The sequence below is a fragment of the Equus przewalskii genome, chromosome 5, assembly GCF_037783145.1.
Source record: "Equus przewalskii isolate Varuska chromosome 5, EquPr2, whole genome shotgun sequence".
Taxonomy (NCBI): Eukaryota; Metazoa; Chordata; class Mammalia; order Perissodactyla; family Equidae; genus Equus; species Equus przewalskii.
The window spans coordinates 63,391,324-63,407,167 of record NC_091835.1 but is presented as its reverse complement, the minus strand read 5'-3'; the positions used below and the strand labels follow the sequence as shown (position 1 = coordinate 63,407,167).

The 15,844-nt window shown below is 37.6% G+C and overlaps 1 protein-coding gene across 12 annotated transcripts in view; it reads right to left on the bottom strand.

Moving 5' to 3' along the window:
• TMEM117 (transmembrane protein 117) overlaps window positions 1–15,844 on the bottom strand; it is a 430,180-nt gene that overhangs the window by 370,279 nt on the left and 44,057 nt on the right. The window lies entirely within an intron of this gene.

Here is a 15,844-nt window from a genome sequence, read left to right as displayed (position 1 = left end):
TTTGTCAAATAATGTGAGTGGGTCTGACAGCGATGTTCTATCACAGGCTGTGTCCTTGATAATAAGAGCGTTCTGGTGGAGCAGAAATAGAAACTGAAGGATTTTCCTGCCCACTAGAGAAGAAACTAAGATATCAATCTAACAAACTGTGAGGATGACTCAGGCACAGACCAGGCAACTGGAATAGAGATCAGAACAGAATCTAGAGATTGCAACAGAAATCTAAATCAACCTCAACCAGCCAATATCAAAAATTACAACCTCAGTCAACTAGATGATAAGACGAGGGCATCGCTGAGATCCCTCACCTCACCTCCAACATTCTATGAGTTTAAAAATCCTCATAAAAATTTTTGCTTTTTGCATGATAAAAATCTAAAAGAAAACTAAAATTAGAAATCAATAAAATAATTGGCTTGAAAAGTCAGGTAAGAACTATGAAACTTTCTGGTTTTATTTTAAACCAGGAAATTTAACATAAAAATAAATTAAGCTAAAAACTATACATGTCTGTTTATGATGTGCATAATGCGTAAAGGTGAGGGCTCAGGAGACAGACAACCAAGGCTTGAATCCTGCTTTAGCCATTGCCCATTGGGGTGACCCAGAGCCAGCTATGTAACCTCTCCCTGCCTCTGGCTCTTCACATACCAGATAGGGGTAATAATATTAACCACGGCATCAGATTGCTGTTAGGATTTACATCAATCACTTACTCAAGTGCCTCACACATGGCATGTACTCAAGGTGAGTTATTATTATTATTATTTTATCTCAAAATCAATAAATCAGATTTGATCTCTGCATGCAACTCATCTACTGCTGGGCATAGAAGGTCTTAACTGGTTTCAGATAATCTGAATATGTTCTAGGAGGTTGCGACCTTAATATAGACCTAATTGTAGCAGTAAAAAAGGATGTACCATTGGGAAGAGTAGCAGAGGGAAGTGAGGGCTCTAACACTGAGATTGTATCATCAGAGAAGAAGCCTACATCTACATCAGGGCAACAAGAAATCAGAAAGAGCCAGAGGCCCTGTCCAGTATATCTACCTGGCTCACAGTTTAGCCCCTTCAATCCTAGGGAAGAGAGGAGTCCTGCGATGGAGTAGGAAAGCTGCAAGAGATAACCAGGACTTTTTCATCCCAGGAGCACCATCAGGACCAAGCAGTTGCATGTTCTGGCAGCAGTAATGCAACACCACTTCATTGTGTTTGCCTTTCTGACACTGTAGAAAGATTTACACACTAAGATGCTCACATTGGAATGCTATAAATAGTAAACAAAGGCAGCAACCGATGAACATCCTAAATATTCAACGAAATATCATGGTGTGATAAGATGATAAAATCATGCAGCCATTAAGATGCATTTATAAATGATATTGAATGACCTAGCGGGGGTGAAATTATAATAAATATTGAATATACAGTGTAAGTTCAAGTTTTATAAATAAATATTCCTAAGAAAACATGTCAAAATATTAACAATGGTGGTCTCTAAACGGCAGGATTACAAGAAATTTTTCTTCCTTGAACCTTGCTACATTTTCTAAATTCAACACGACATTCTTGTTTTAGCTTAATAATTTAAGCAATGGTTTTAAGAAAACAAAGAGGTTAGCACGCTTGGCATTAAATCACTGAAAACAGTTGCCAGTGCAAAGCAAATAGTTGGAACAGAAAATCCCTCCCCTCTCTCCAATCTTTTTCCCTTGCTATCTTTCTCCCTCTAAGCTCTCCCTCTTCTGATGGCCAAAGAGACCAACATTATCAGCTTGCCCCAAAATATGGCTGGGGAGAGAAGAATGAGTTAGTAGTGGCTATGAATTTATCCACCCCTTTTTTCTTACCCAGTCCTCACCCTCTCTCTCTGCCACTATTTACCATCTTTTCCTTCTTTCATTTCTTTCCTTCTTTCTTTTCTTTCCTTTCTTCTTTCTCTCTCTGTCTTCTTTTCTTTCCTTCTTTCACTCTCTCTTTCCTCCTTCCTCCCTTCCTTCTTTCCTTCCTTTTCTTTCTTAATAATGGAAGCAAACTTTCTCTGTCCTCCTAGGCCTTACTTATATTAGGCAATTCTGGGGCTAGTAGACAGCCATTATCCTGGGACTAAGGTGCAATAAACCCTTTGTGGCCAACCCAGAGTGTTTGGCTATGCAAAGTTAGTCACTGAAGGGGATGTAGACCGATTTGCACAAGGAGCACTAAGATTTAAGTCAAGGAGATTTATCAGGTGGACTAGACAAGGTCAAGTGGCAAAGAAGGGTAATAAAGCTTTAGAAACAAAATTTCCCTGAGGCAAAGAGAGCTATGGCTGATGAACTAGGCTCAAAACAAGATGACCAGGGTCCATAGAAAAGGGCTGATTTTGGTCTGTCCTCCATTTCCAGCCTCCTGATGCAGTGCTTGGACCCTAGGGGGCAATGGCTGGTCATGGGAATATTAACTGAAGGAAGAATCCAAGTGTGGAGCACCTTTGGTGAATATCGTTGAAGGGTGGGCTAAATCTCCCTCAGAGTTAGGACCTGGACCTTGAAGGCAATGCAGAACACGGATATCTGTGGGCCTAGAAGGGACCATCATTCAACACTGACATGGTGTGGAAGCAAAGAAGAAATGGCAATACCACTGTTCAAACATCAGTGCTTTGCCCTGGGGGGTAGAAATCGGTCAGACTATCCTTTTAGAGTACGAGCTGCTGGAGTTCTTGGGCAAATCAAGAGGAGAAGGAAATCTCAAGAAGGAGACACTAGACTTTCTGACATGCAGATTTATAATTAGTTTTAATTTAAATTTGCTGAGGAGTTGGGGGTGCTGAAGTTATACCACAGAGTATTAAAGAGTGATTCATAACTGTTACACTATGAACAAAGCCAAAAATGATCAAATCCCTACCCTCTGAAACCTCCAGCTTCTTCTCCCTTTGATCCCAAAGTTTCCATATACCCAAATACTTTCTAGACAGTTCCACAATCCAAAATTGAATTGATTTCATGAATGAAAGAGAGGGGAATAAAGAGGAACCACTGTTACTGCCCAATTTCATCCATCCTGGCATTCTTCCATATGCAGATTTATCAGTCACAGACTGTAAAAGAAACCCACTGCTCTTCATATCTTTCTCCCTCACTCTCTCTATCACGCATTCAACTAAAGGCTGAAAGCTCCAATGGCAGGGACTGTAAGCTTTTGTTCTCAGCTGAATACCCAGCACAATGCTCGGCACATAGTAGGAGCTCCAAAATTATTTGTGAAATGAACGAATTAGTTCATTCAATCATCACACTGGACCTGGAGCAGGGATAAGGGAGTATAAACTGTGTTCACAATCTAAAGGAAGAATGAAGAGTGTGTGAATCAGCACTAAGACTCTTAGACTTGCAGGTCTGAGAAGGGGAGTAAGTACTGATGGGGAGGAAGAGGAGCAACATCAAAGCAGAACCAGAGCAAGTTTACTTGGTTTTTTCTCCACAGATAAGTGTTACTAGCAAGCCCTCCAAACCTATCCTCTCTAACTCCTTCATGTCCCCCACTCCCCCACATACGGGTTATACATCAGGCTGTAGGATCAGGGCTTGCACTTAACTAAATTTAGCCAAAGCCTTCTCCTGTGATCCTTTGTCTACCCCAGGATGCACCAAAGAGAACACAGAAAGGATAAAGCATTGCTACCTTTCTCATCTGGGTATTTATACCTAACACCCCAAAAATGTATGGGAGAATTAAGTCTATTGAAATGTATCAATATAAACGGAAGAGACTATGATATGTTTTGTCCTATTAGACAAGGCATATTTAATATTCGGTCACTGTAATACTGCTGCTCTCAATTGTATTTCTGCAAACAAAGAAAAAGGAATTATTTTCTTTTGCTATGATGGAAGTGAACAAAGGACTTAATTTAAAAATGACAAAATTTTCCTTTATTCTCTTTTTAAAGGTGTATTGTGTGATTCTGTGCCTTGCATAAATCCAATTTGTATTGATTTTCTAGAGATAATATAGCGCAAGTTGTGATGGCAACTTGTCACACAGTGGCAAAAATGGAATGACTCATAAACCTAGAGAACAACTGGATGTTGGGTTTAAATAGAGTGACAGTTGCACACGGTCAGATTTGCCTCCTTCCCGCTGTGTCCAGTACCCCTGCAAACGCCATTCTGATAGTCCCAGCCTTGTAACAAGTTCCTCAATGTTAGTGCCCTTCCCCTAGGGGTATAATTAGGTCCTTTATTCACAATGGGATGGACAGGTATCTAAGATAAATTTTATTAGCCTATGTATGTGAATACGTGGACGGTAAGAAGTTTAAAATATGATCATAAAACAATATGACATTTTTTAGTGCTAGACATGGTGTCACTTTTGTTTTTATGTTTTGATGTTTAATCTTTATTAAACATAAGGCACTTTGCTGTGGCAGAGGATGAATCGGATCCAGGCAGTGAGCTCAAGGAATTAGAGTTTAGTAGGTACACCTTTAAAGTCAGGTTTCCTCACCAGAGTCCAAGAACGCATAGACAGTTCATGAAGGAGCTTTCAGAGGCCTATAAACCTCTTAAAGGAAATGCCACGTGTCATGTGTTGGTATGTGCATTTGGCAGGGTCAGATGTGTGATAGATACCAAATTCTTGAAAGGAGTGGTGGCCCCAACAAGGTTAAGAACCACTGACTCAGGGCTTATAAAAATAAAGCATTCCATCTCTCAAAACACTTCCAGTTGCTCAAAACATTTTTTGAACTTTTCCTTTGGAATGTTCCAAAGCCTAGGACACTTTTTGTGAATAATCTCAATGATGACAAGCCTTCCTTGGAGGAGGCTCTGATTTTTAAAGTCATCAGAATCATGGTAGGAAAATATGATAGGTAGATACTCAAACTGTGAAGTTTACTTTTGGTTGAAATAAATGTAAATATAAAATAATAAGACTGATTTTCTTGGGGGACATAAAATAATTAAAGGCTATGTATTAATGACAATGACATGGAAAAGCACCAATAAAAACATCAGTACCTTACAGATAATGTTAACCAAGGGGCAAAAATCAGATTTTGTTGTTTTCATTCATTGAACAAATATTTATTGAGTATCTACCACGTACCAGGCACTCATAAGTGCTGAGAATACAGACAAAATCCCTGCCCTCAGGCAGCTCCCACTCTGCCATCTTTGTTTGACAAGTCAATTCATCAACTACACATTGCTCAACCATGAATAAGGGTTAATATAAATATAATAGAAAAAATAAAATAGAAGTAAAAAGAAAGCATGTTATAGAGACAATAATGTTTGGGTAGAAAACTAGTAATGGCAGAATGCAATATAATGTATATTAATTAGCATGCTGGTAAAACTATTTGGTAAAAATGAACAGAATCATTACAGGCAAAACATAAAAATAAAGAAGTAAACAGTAATGATATTATTTGATAATTCTAAGAAAATATATGTTTTTAACTATACTCAGTCACCTCATCTAAACAAAAGCGACAGAAAGATTTTGGGGATTTGAGTGCATAGGATCATAAGATAACATAGAGACAATGAAAAATAAGGTAGTCAATAGGCTGGGGGCTGAGTTACTCCCTTCGCTATAAAGTATAAGGATATGCCAGAGCTACATCCAGAAGTTCATGGAAAAAGTTCCTGCTCCAGGCCTAAGTAACCTTCCTAAGCTAAATGAGCAAATTTGTCTTCATCCTTCTCTAATCTGAAGACTTCAGGTTATTTATAACACACTTATTTCTCACATTATCCTTTACACACACACAAATAAAACAGAACCAAAAATTACACGTGACTTAAAAAGTCTATGTGAATTGATTAACAGTTAATGTAATGTCATGGGAGAAATGCAATGGGAGAAAATCTTGATCCATGGGATTCGCCAGGAAGAAAAGGAAGATTATCTTCTGCTCCCCATTCTCCATCAGGATCGCCCCCCAACCCTCCCATCATGGGTCTCAAAAACCCAAATGGGTGCATATTGAGGATAAGAGAATGAACAAGAAATCTTCAAGTATTCTAGCTTGAGCACTAAGAAAGTCATCTGATGCCTTTCAACTGAAGCTGCCATTTCAGGGCTTTCTCTGCACAACTTAGGGGACCAGAAATCCTGAGGAGAAGGGACACACACGTACACTCAAAAACAGACCTTTTGATAGGCAAATGTTGAAGCAAGTGTTATTTTGGAATGAAGAACCTGGTACAAGAAGGATTAAACTGCTTGGTATAATGATATAAAGGAGTTGCTTTTCTTGGGTACAGAGAATATTAGTTGTATAATTGTGTTTTCTTCTTCAGATGGGTAGAGGATCAGAGAGATGGAGCCAAGGCACTCACCTGGGGGTGATAAATGATCAAGTGATACAAAAGAGCTGGCTGGGACCTAGGGAGAAAGCATCTCCTGTGAAAGGCCATGGAGAGGATTCTAGAATTGGTAATATCAAAATCAATTTTAATATTTACGCTAGAGAGCATCTAATGCCCTGTAATCTTCAGGCCTAAAGTTAAGTGTAGTTTAATATATGCAGATTGAACTGGAAAGTAAACATTTTCCTGAACTGGGTAAAGATTTTTCTTCAGGTCGTGGAGGTTCAGTGGCAACTCAAGGATCAAATCTATGACAACAGACATACCTTCAAACAGTGTGCTCTGCCATTTGAATTTAGAAGCAAATAACACCTCACCTGTCTAGTCACGAATTTTTCCCACTAATTTCAATGCTTGTTTGACGCACATATGAAAGGAATAGCTTCTCAATCTTTTAAAAATCGACTATTTACATCATGAAATGCTTGCAAGTAATTCAGGGTTTACTAAGAAATTTCCATTTGAAAGATGAAGATATAATACAAAACTAATATCATAAAGGATTTTTAAAGTAAAAAGTTGTTTTTAAGGAAATAAAATTTCTTTTAGCGAACTATTTAAAGAATCTGGTTTATCTTATGATTTTGAAAAGATTTTAAAAAAATCATTCTTTTGAATCTGTGAAGATGCCGAGTTGCTGAGGCAGACTGATGTTACAAAAGTCAAAATGCTTCTTTTCTTAAATTATACTATCTGGCAAAACGAGCATGCATTCACTTACATAGAACACAATACCCTGTGAATGCACGATCACTAAATATGATAGCAACAAAAGTTTAAAGAATTGAGCTTTGTTTCATTTTGTGGAAGAAAAAGCTAAGACATCAGAATGATGGTATTTGAGTACACAAAGGAGCCATTGAGGCAGAAATAAACACTTGCTCAACCACTCTTGGGGTAGAAAGATTAGAAAGGACAGGATTCCTGCTCTAAGAAGTCAGATAACCAGATAACCATGGCTAGGCATCTAAATGACCCAGACTGAGCTGAGCTGCCAGATAAACAGTGTTTCTTGGGTTGAATAATCTCCAAGAAAAAGAGCCCACTGGCAGAAACTTAAAAAAAGAAAATGCAGTTACATCAGACACTTTTTACATTTTCTCTAATGTCAGAGCTCCCAAAAAGCTCTCATCTCAGGCTATAAATGTTCCCTTATCACTAACCTCTTCATCCTGTCTGTATCTAAAAAGGAACCAGCCAACTTGAGTGGATTATATTTTTTCAAGTATTATAATAATTTTAAGTGAAACTGAAAGCAGATTATTAGTGCAACACATGAAAATCATTCTAACAAAATTTTCTGAAGCATTGATTCTCCCATTTAAGGAAAGTGGATGACTCATTCTGTCTTCTCAGCTAATCTGTATTTTTCTCTATTCTATATTCAATAACTCCTTCTTGTACTGAGTTGACCTCATGTCCTCCACACTCAATCTCTTAGGAAAGTTCCTATTAAAACACCCGCAGAAGCAGTAATTAGTAGTGCTTAGTGACCTTTTCCCATCCAGCACTAGAGAAACCAGATTTTCCTTTTCATAAATTCATGGTATCCACTTTCCTTGACTCGTAGCCAAAAAAATACAATACTTAGTCTGAAAAGTACCTGCCAAGTAGCACCAAGAGAGGTCTGATAAATATTTTATTCTTGCTCTAAATGTAACTGAACTCTACAAAATCAAGTAAATTTCAGGAGACCTTAAAATGGCAAGAATAAAGTTACTAATGTCACAGTTTAAAAATTCCATCAATACTCCACGTTTTCCAGAAAAGGTCAACCAGAAAATAAAAGTCTTCAATCCTTTAGTCTGTAATTTAGCAGACTAATTTATTGGTAGCATTTGTTTTTCTATTTAAAGGGGCTGTTGTGCATTTGTCCTTGCTAAGCTACTGCTGGGTTTTAATCATTTATCCAGTTTTTCAAAATAATATTAAAATCTTGTTTCCAAAAGGCAAGCTACTATTTTAGTTAATGTCATTTGAGTAATTAATGGCTTGTTCTCTAATTTATCAATTTAATGGAAGTGTTAAATAGCACTAAATCGAGGACTGGCTCCTCTAGGTCACTATATATCCCTCTAACTTCTTCTGAAACATTGACAGTCACCTTTGGGTGATACTACGGTGGTCTGTCTAGTTCCAATACCCTCCTACTCCCATGCCTTCTCTCTCCACAGTGGGAGCCACTTAATCTCTCCTGGATGTTCAATCTTATCTAAGTCTTTGGAACAATCGCATCCTCACGAGGAGGGAACTTTAGCTCAATATAGGACACTAGATATCAAGTCAACCTTGCTATTAGTCCAACTCCAAGAACTGATCCTTTGGCAAAGTTTTAACAACCAGGCTTCTGCCTTGTTCCAGAAACCAAGTCCTAATTGATCTTCTAGATGTGGTAACTGGGTCCCTTGCTCAATTCCCTCTGTGCCTGGTTCTCTGTCCTGATTAAACCATTACATCTTCTCTCTGTATACCACAAAGTACCTTCCCAAACATATTTTTCCCCTCAATGTCTGTGGTTACGTTCTGGTCCACATCCCATCCCATCCTCAACCTCCTCCACTCAAGGGAATGTCTCGTTCCAACTTCCAGATCCCCTACATCTCCTCTGTTCCAGTGGAGTGAATACTGTCATGCCTGACCCTGTCTCAAGATGTAACGCAACCAGTTGTAAATTCACCAACATAATTGATCAAGAAGGATTTTTGGTAGATTTATAAACTGAAGTACATTGGGTCATCAATAGCCTTACCAAAGCCATGAAATGTTAACATTATCATTTTCTCTATATAATATGACATCATTATCACCAAATAACAGGAAAAAAGTACAAATTTTACATAATGTCACAAGAATTGGTACAATATTTGCTGCATACTGAATCCCATTCTCTCCTAGGCTCCCTCCAAAAAATGATTAGGCGAAAAGATTAATAGTTTCATGGAACACGTACACTTTTTTCCTTATGAAACATAGATCTTAAATATGCCTTCAGATGCTTCAGCTAGTCTTCATAAATCCTTCTAAAAAGCCAGTTAGTAGCTCTGTGATTGCTCTGCTCTCTCATCTTACACACTCATACAAATTTATTTTATAATATTTTTGGTGAGGAAAACGGTAAATGCAAATAAGTTAAAGAGGGCCAAATGAATGATCTATTGTTGAAAAAGAAGGCATTTGGAGAAAAGGAACTCTTATATGCTACAGATGGAAATGTAGCTTGTTCCATTCTTTTCAGAAAGCCATTGTGTGATTTGTTTCCAGAACTTTTTAAAAACTTAATTTATTTTGACCCAATAATTCCCTTTCCAGGAGTCTTCTCTAAAGAAAATATTCAAATATTTAGACAAAAATTTATACAGAAAAGCATTTCATTTATATCAACAGAAAAAAAATGACCTAAGTAAGCAATGAGACTTGTTCAGTAAATTACAGGATACCTATACGATGGGAAACCATATAGTCTTTAAAAATTATTTTATCTTATAATACTTGATGAAATGGGAAAAATCCAGAAACAAAATCATATTCTGGTTAGTCAAGACTGGTGAAATGGCAGGTGGTTTTAATTTTCTGTTTTACATCTTTCTCTCTCTCTCACTCTTTCTCTCTCTATCGTTTGGTTCTGCAGTTTTCAAATGTTCTATACTAAGCATGTATTGCTTTTAAAATAGCCTGAAAAAAAAAGAGAAGGAATTAGAACATAAAATAATTTAAAAGCATGAGAGTATCTTCAAGTAAAATAAAGGATCTAATTGATTTCTGTTTTTAATTCTTTAATAAATTAACAAGGCTGATTTCCCAAAAGAGTTGTGCTCAATGCTACTACTTCTTAATCTTTCTCTGTGTGGTGGCTGCCCCTATCCCTAGAACACCGTGCGAGCAGATCTCTAAAGCAAATCTTAGGAAAAAGCAAGCAAGCAAACAAATACACCAAAAATACTGTATCTAAGTATGCTATTCAAATGCCACGTGTTGCAGCAAACTCCAGCTAACTAATCCCACCAGCGAATTTTTACTGCTGTTAGGAGAATCAGACACTTTGAGAAAAGATTGAGAAAACTGTAGGTGGGCTCCAAATTTCAAAATAAAAACTCACCTTCAATTCTTACCTAATCAGTTCAACAGGAAAGGATTAGAAGAAACACTTACTGAATAGTACCGATTTTGACCAGCTTTATACTAAAATACATGTGAAGATAAAATGGATATATATGAATCTTTAAGACAAACCTCTTGAGAGATAAGAAAAGTAGTTTGAACAAGGTCGCATATCTATGTAGGGGTAAATCCAGCTCCAACTGCCTCTGAAGCTCATTTTCTTTCTAATACACTACTTAGGACTAATGATACGGCTAATTCAAGATACAACAATTAAAGAGAATGTATGCAAAGTACCTTGCACTATGCTGGGCACTGAACAAGTGCTCAATGAATGATAGTTGTTTATACAGTTGCTGAAAGTTAGTAATTTTTGTACATTCTCACTTCAAAAGTAATTAAAGTGTGGGGAAAATACATTGAAAACAAATTTCGAAGGTCTTCTGTTCATTGAATTGGCTTATTAAGGAAACAAAGAACAATTTCCCACATGATTCCAATATGCTGAATTCACCCTGTGGTGAATTCCTGTTTATTCAGAATGATCAAGACAGGAGGCTGCTTAGTATTACTATTTCAAAATGCATATACGGACTACCAATGTTTTACATCGCACACAATAAAATCCCCTAACATACAATGAAAGTAAGTTTATCTTTGTGATAGTGCAGAAGACAGTTCAGAATCTTTACCAAATTATGAACATAAATTGCCACTGTGTTCTAGACAGAGGCCGCATCAGTAATGATATTCAGTAAACTGTGCTCTAGATAGCCCAGCTTTTCCTTCATGCCTTACAAAGCTCACTGCTATTAGGATGCTTTCAATTGGAGGCATCCGAAGGGAAATATTTTAGGTTTCCTAATTAAACATATTCAGAACAAGACTTTAAGCAATATGAGTCTAAACAAAAGAGCATAATCATGAGCCACTCCCATGTGGTTGAATTAGAACTTATATTGAATTCTCAACAGCCTGCAAGATTCTTGTGCCGGGGCAGGAGCTTTATTCTCAAGATCTTTTTGATCTTTCCATAATGCTTAGTTATCTGCACATCACATACACTTGATAGACATCCACTGACCGACAGCTACCCCATGCCAAGTAGAAGATGATTACTGTCTTCTTTGGATGGAGTAAGAATCTGGAAGATCTCAAATCAGTCAGATAGGTGACTTTTCCAACTACTCGTAAAGTTGCTTTCACATTAAAGCCAATCCTACCTTTTGTAGATTTCAGACTCCCAGGTTCTATTGCCAATGCTAACAAATCAGTTCAGGAGTTGAATTTCAAGAAAAGTGTTACGTAAGAGAAGCAGTCTGTTAGAGTACAACTAACTACTGTGCTGGACATTGTGAAGTGAGTTATTCAACACCATCATCACATGATGCTCTCACCCACAGAAAACTGCTTAGGGGATACTATATTAGGTCAACAAGATCAACTCGCTCCTGGGACTCTGGAGTCACTCTTTTCCTGCATCCTAGATATCTGAAATGGATTATATATGAGACAAAAACAGTCTCCCATCCCACAGCCAAATCTAGGCCAGGAGTATAAACGTGGGTTCAAATAGGGTCTACTATTATCAGTCATTACTCAGGTAGGATCTATTATTAATCAGTATTAATCACTATACATCCAGAAAGTCTAGTTTGACACTGAAAATACCCAGAAGGGTATAAAAAATTACAGTTATATTACTAAGAGAAAAATAACACCATTAAAAGAAAATAAAAATGTCATGAGGTCTCAGATTCATAGGATTAAGAGAAAGTTACTTCAAAAATTATCCAGTAGCTATATGAACTCATCTGGAGGGAAAGATAAAGAATTCTGTTTTGACTCATTAAGTTTCAGATGCCAATAAGCAAACAGTGGAATTTAGGAGAGAAGTCAAAGCTATGAAGTGTGTGTGTGCATGTGTGTATGTGTGTGTGAAGTCTATTTAATAGTCACTGTCATAGAGACGGCAGTTGACACCATGGGAACAGATAAGAACAACAAGAGTGAAAGTATGGAGAAAGGAAACAAAGGCCAAGAGCAAACCTTGGTTGGCCTATATTTAATAGGATAAAAAGAAAGGCAAGTACAGAAGGAGCTATCTAGCGAGAAAAGAACTGGAAGAATCAGTACCTTAAAAGTCAAGAAAAACAAATATTTTGAGAATGCATTCTGACAGCAGTTGAAAAATGGGGTGAGAGATTGAAGAAGACATGGACTGAGAAAATATTGAATCTGGCAATGTTTTAGTCAAAGCATTTTGAGTAGCAAAGGAATAATCAAGTGAAGGAGGATTTATTTAATAACGTGAGAGGTAATCTCACAGAGAAAAAAACTAAGGTGAAGTTCAGTTTTACAGGAAGCTGAACTGGGAAGCAACTAAGACCAAAGCACCCTCGCAGATTCTCCAGTTTTTCTCTTGAGCAGCTTCTCTCCTTGTGCACAGACCAATATTGTTGCTTTACTCAAAATCATATTAAATCATAGGGTGGACATGTATCACAAAGAGAAACTTTCCGGTCTTAGTGCAAACTCATTAGAGAATTTGACAAGCTGATCAGCTGTGGCTCAGCTAATGAGTTCAGCAGCCTTGGGTCATGTGCACATCCCTAGTCCAGTCAACTGCAGTAAGGGGAAGTCACATGGTATAATCAGGGCTGCCAAAGCCTTCAGCAGAGGCGGCGGGCTGATGCTGAATTCAAAAAGGGTGTGTAGGAGGGATGGACTGCAAAAAATATGTTTATTTCAGGCAACCTCTAAATAAATAAACGGAAAAGAGAAGGAAACATCAACAAAATTATGAGAAAGTTACGGGTCTGTTCATAAAACAAGAATATCCAGTACTTGAAGAGTTGTGAGAGGTACATATTGAAGGGTAAGTTTATGGCCACATTTTAGAGGGCCTTGAAACTAAGCATTAAACCTCAACATTGCGTTGGAAATAAACAGACTAAATTACAGGTCCGGATCTGCCAAAAGTTCCCTTAACCATCCCTCATCTGTAATATGGGGCTAGCAAATTCTCTCCCTGTACCTCAGACACTTGTGAGAATCAAATTCAAAAATGCATGTTAAAGATGCTGTTATTAATCTTTGTATTCTCCAAAGCACACATCACAGAACTTTGCCCAGTAAATGTTCAATGACTTTACCTGTAAACTGTAAAACTATTCAAATGGAAGAAATGTTCAATCCTTACAATTAATCAACCCATTGAATTTAGCAGATATTCAACAATTATTTGTTGAACTGAGTTTTTTCTCATTTCAGCATATATTTTCTAAGAATACTGCCATGTAAATTCTATTCAAAAAACAGGCATGAAAATCTGTGATGTGTGAGAGAACAGACTAGATACTAGAAATACAAAGAAGAATCAACCACCATTCTCTCCTTCAAAGAATTTACAATCTAATAAGGGATATAAGACATCTATACAAATACATATAACACCAACAAATATTGTGAAAATAGAAATTTGAGTAAAGTGCTACATGTGTGATAATTGTCTCCAAGATGGCTGCCATTAATTCTTTTCCTCCCTGTAGGCCCATGTCATTCTCTTGGCAACGAATGAAGCTTTTTCTCCCAGTCCCTTGAATCTGGGCTGGCCTGTGATTACCGTGATCAATAGAGATGATGAAAGTGACAGTATGCCAGTTCCAGACCTAACCTTTCAGAGGACTGGCAGCTTCTATCTTGGTCTCTTGGAGGTCATCAGCCTCCATATAAAAGGCTGTCATACTGTGAGAAACTGAAGCCCTGAAGGATGAGGTACCATGTGAAGACAGAGAAAGGCCAAAAAACACTGAGGTGCCAAACTTGTGAGTGAAGAAGTCATTTTGGAAATAGACCCTCCAGTCGCAGCCACTCTGGCTAATGACATGTCAGGTGAACAACATAGCTGAGCACTTCCTGCATTTCTGACCCATAAAATCATGACAAAGTAAAATCAGTATTTTAAGCCAGAATGTTTAGGTTAGATTTTTAGGCAGCAATAGGTAAGAGAAATATATGGGACCACGGAAGAGAAATTAATTCAAGTAGAAAATAGGGAAGAATTCATGGAAAGGGAGAAAAGTAACATTTTTGAAGAAAAATAACATTTGTGTGCAAAAGAATAGCTAAAAGGGATTATCATTTTTCACAAGGAGACCTGAGCATAAAACGAATCATGGAGGTAAGAAAATCTATCATATTTAAGCAATGGCCAGAGATTTATGCTGATTTAAATATGGAGTATATAAGAGCTCATGCTGAGAAATTTTTAGTGGGAAAAAGGTTGGTTCAAGATTGAAATGAGTTGAAGATCAGAGCAAGGTATGAGAACTACACACTGTAGCCAATTGAGTGATTAGAGTTTTTAAGCAGTAAAGTGTCATAATCTCTCTCATCTCTCTGCGGCTCCCACCCGGGTCCAAGCCTCCATGATGTCTCAAGATTTCTAGAATAGCATTTGACTCATCTCTGTCCTTCCACTCTTGACCTCTTACCATTCTGCCTTGGTTTCTGATGCAGCAACTAATATCATTTTAAAATATAAATTAGATTATATCACTCACTGTTCAAAATGCTTTGAGAAATTTCTAACATACTTAGAATCAAGTTCAAACCTTTTACCATGGCCTCCAAAAAGATCCCACATAATCTAGTTTCTGACTATTTCTCCAAACTTATCTCCTTCCACTCTCTACCTTCCACATTCCACTCCAGCTATACCAATCTTCTTGCTGTTTCTGGAACACACCAAGCTCATTTCACCTGTAGGCCTTTCACTTGCTATCCTTTCTGCCTGGATGCTCTTTCAAGTCTCTCCTAAAAGCTCACTTCTTCAGACAGGCCTTCCCTGGTGACCCCATCTAAAGTAGTGCCCACCTCATTGCTCTTTATCTCATTAAACTGCTTTATTTTATTTCATAAGCTTGATTACCACTGGACATTATATTACACTTTTTTTAATCTATCTTCCCTTCCAGATCAAAAGCAAAACAAAACAGAGATTTTATCTGTTTTGTTCATCACTGTATCTCCAGTACCTTGTGGATGTTCAATAAATATTTCATGAATGAATGAATATCAGAGTTACATGGTAGGAGGAGAGTGCAGAAAAGAGTTAACAGAGCAGGCCTGAACCGCTATCCTTAGAAAGGCCTGTTTGCAAAGTTGGCCCTTTGCTGGCATGGGGGCATTTGGATTTTGGAAGGGTTCCCATCATTCTACAACCTACAAGGCTGTCTCACAGTGCCTAAACTGTTTGTATGAATAATATGGCTTACACGAAACACCTGTTTTCCTTTTGGGATATGTGCCAGGCAGAGGGTGCCTACATGACCAGCTCCTAATAAAAACTCAACACAGAGTCTCTAACGT